This window comes from Colobus angolensis, unplaced genomic scaffold (genome assembly GCF_000951035.1).
Source record: "Colobus angolensis palliatus isolate OR3802 unplaced genomic scaffold, Cang.pa_1.0 Scaffold237, whole genome shotgun sequence".
NCBI lineage: Eukaryota > Metazoa > Chordata > Mammalia > Primates > Cercopithecidae > Colobus > Colobus angolensis.
This window is the reverse complement of record NW_012115566.1, coordinates 2453236-2456511: the sequence shown is the minus strand read 5'-3', so window position 1 is coordinate 2456511 and position 3276 is coordinate 2453236. Positions and strand designations below refer to the sequence as shown.

The following is a 3276-nucleotide window of genomic DNA, read 5'->3' as shown; positions in this document are numbered from 1 at the left end:
AAAAAGAATCCCAAAAAGGGGGTATCCCCAGTGCCAGTTGGCGCTGTCTCATCTTCAAGCAGACTGCTCTGACTCAGCTTTCAGTGTATTTTCGTTTTTGCAATAAACTGCATTAAGGTGATATCTTCGTTGTTGCTTGTCTCTTGCCTAATTTCTTTTAACCAAAAAACAAGAACGGAGGACTTCGCACTTTTCAGTAACATTTGAAGTTCTCCACTTGAAGACCAACAACAACAAAAACAACAACAACAAACAATTCACCCCTGATCGTTGGGTACATAAAATAGGATCTTGTAATAGCTGCTTGCCAGTACATTCGAGTATGTTAGGATTGTCTTCTGCGTGTATGCTCGTTGTTTCATTTCTGTAGAAAATGAAGTTTATGAAAGCTGCTAATTTGGGGCAGTAATTGAAAGCATTACTACGGAACAGAATGGAAAGTAAATATTGGATGTATGTCTCCCACCTCAATAAAGCAAGAAAGATTTGTATGTGTGTGTGTGTATATATAATATATATATATTTATTTGTTTTTTACTCGGTAGAGTTTTAAATCAAGACGAAGATCTCTCTGTTCGTCCATCAAGGTCTTATATTTCTCTTACGTGCGTCCCATAATAACCTACATCCTGTCTCTTCACTTCACATCCCTTCTCCCATCACCCACAGAAAGAATCAAAAAGGATCTAGATCAGCGAGGGAGAGGAAGAACGGGGAAACACGGAAAGAAAAAAGGCGGAAGGGGGTGGGGGGAAGAGGTGGCGGTGGTTTGACCCTGAGGAAGGAAACGAGATGATTGTGCAATGATACTCCAGCCTGTCCCTTGCAGAAATCATTAAGATGCTGAAAATAATTGTACAGGGAATACGTAAGTGCCACTCACGGGCTTGTTAAGTTAAAATGTGGGCGGAAGCACTGGGGAAAGCTCCTGAAAGGTGGTAGTTGCAAAATGGTTTTGGTAAAATCTGTATCTCAAGCCCTTGTCTCCCGTTTTTGTTTGTTTTAGACATGAACTCGCTCTGACGCCCTGGCTGGAGTGCAGCGGCGCAATCATACAACTCACTGCAGTTTCGCTCTCCTGGGCTCTCAAGTGATCAAGCCTTTCTCCTACCCAGGTAGCTGGGACTACAGGCGCGCGCCACCACGCACCGCTCATTTTTTGTATAGACGGGGTGGAACTCCTGGGCTCAAACAATCCTCCCCGCTCAGCCCGCAAATCCTAGTGGTTTTTTGCTTTTCTTTTTTTTGTGTGTGTGTGGCTTTTTGAGAGGAAGTTTTGCTTGGTCGCCAAGGCTAGAGTGCAATGGCACGATCTCGGCTCACTGCAACCTCCACCTCCCGGGTTTAAGCGATTCTCCTGCCTCCGCCTCTCAAGTAATTGGGATTACGGGCGCCCACCACTGCTCCCGGCTAATTCTTGTATTTTTAATAGAGACGGGGTTTCGCCATGTTGGCCAAGCTGGTCTCGAACTCCTGACCTCAGGTGATCCGCCCGTCTCGGCCTCCCAAAAGTGCTGAGATTACAGGCGTAAATCACTGCGCCCGCTCCCCCAGTTTTAGGATTAAAGGGGCAAAAAGAGATGTGTCAGAAGTGGGATTCGAACCCACGCCTCCATTGGAGACCAGAATCCTCAACACGGGGAAGCCAAGCTTGAGTCTGGCGCCTTAGACCACTCGGCCATCCTGACACGTGGGGCTATTTTTTAAGTTTCATTATGTAACTCGTAGTCAGCAGACTCGGGCTCCGACAAAGCAGGAAAAGACCTCGGATGGGTGGCGTATGCTAGGTTCGTCTAGGCCTACCCAAAGTGGTGGGACTACATTATTATTATTGTTTGAGATGGAGTTTTACTCTGTCTCCCAGGCTGGAGTGCAGTGGCACCATCATTGGCTCACTGCAACCTCTGCCTCTCAGTTTCAAGCGATTCTCCTGCCTCAGCCTCCTGAGTAGCTGGGATTACAGGCGCGCAACACCACGCCCAGCTAATTTTTGTATTTTTGGTAGAGATGGGTTTCACCATGTTGGCCAGGCTGGTCTCGAACTCCTGACCTCAGGTGATCCGCCCGTCTCGGCCTCCCAAAGTGCTGGGATTACAGGCTTGAGCCACCGCGCCCAGCCCTAAAATTATTATTATTTTTTGAGACAGAGTCTGACTCTGTCACCCAGACTGGAGTGCAGTGGTGCAATCTTGGCTCATTGCAGCCTCTGCCTCCTGGGTTCAAGCGATTCTCATGCCTCAGCCTCCCGAGTAGCTGGGATTACAGGCGCCCGCCATCATGCCTGGCTGATAATTCTTGTATTTTTAATAGAGACGGGGTTTCGCCATGTTGGCCAAGCTGGTCTCGAACTCCTGACCTCAGGTGATCCGCCCGTCTCGGCCTCCCAAAAGTGCTGAGATTACAGGCGTAAATCACCGCGCCCGCTCCCCCAGTTTTAGGATTAAAGGGGCAAAAAGAGATGTGTCAGAAGTGGGATTCGAACCCACGCCTCCATGCGGAGACCAGAAGCCCCAAACCTGGGAAGCAGCAACTTGAGTCTGGCGCCTTAGACCACTCGGCCATCCTGACACGCGCTACCACGTCTTAAGTTTCATTATGTAACCCGTAGTCAGCAGACTCGGGCTCCGCACAAAGCAGGAAAAGACCTCGGATGGGTGGCGTATGCTCCCGGTTTTCAGAACGGTATTTATTATTTTGCCCGGTGCTATTCTAAATGATACTAAAAATAGTGTCATCAAAATACCTTATGTTGCTATCTTTCAGGTTAAGTCAAAAATGAAATAATAGGGAAAGTGGCAAATACTCAGAACAGTGCTTCCTAAGTTTCTATCTAGCTCCGTAACAGTTTCCTGGCTAGAGGGACCCTCAAAGCTCAGTATTCAGCGTCCTAAGCAGGCGCTTTGTAGAGAGAAACAAAAGTCATACAAGATTTTTGTTTTTACTTTTCCAGTTTCCCCACCTAGCCCAAAATACACTGTGAATACTTCGAAGCAGAAATAAAATCAGTAACAGAAAAATGAACTGTCTCAATTCAAAAGAATGGTTGAAAAAGATGAAGGTGGAGAATGGAGAAAAATAATTAATAATTTTATCATTTTAAGAGGTTTCTAGAGCAAGAAAGAGGAGTAGGTGCTTGTGAATGTGCAGAGGTGAGAAGAAGAATGAAAAGGTGGAATTAATCATGGAGGTGGGGAAGAGAGGAAGAAGAGACTTCAGGTTTGGAGAGGTAAATTAATCAAACTGTCTATGGCTCATTTTTGTTATTGGTCAACGAAA

At 46.5% G+C, this 3276-nt stretch overlaps 2 non-coding genes across 2 annotated transcripts; both read right to left on the bottom strand.

Annotated features, from left to right (window-relative positions):
- Positions 1-1583: 1583 nt before the first annotated feature.
- Positions 1584-1688, bottom strand: TRNAL-CAA. Its single transcript has 2 exons — positions 1651-1688; positions 1584-1628 (listed from the first exon to the last, which is right to left on the bottom strand). It is a non-coding gene; the product is annotated as a tRNA-Leu (tRNA).
- A 773-nt stretch (positions 1689-2461) lies between these two features.
- TRNAL-CAA lies at positions 2462-2568 on the bottom strand. The gene is made up of 2 exons: positions 2531-2568; positions 2462-2507 (listed from the first exon to the last, which is right to left on the bottom strand). It is a non-coding gene; the product is annotated as a tRNA-Leu (tRNA).
- Between the last annotated feature and the right edge of the window lie 708 nt (positions 2569-3276).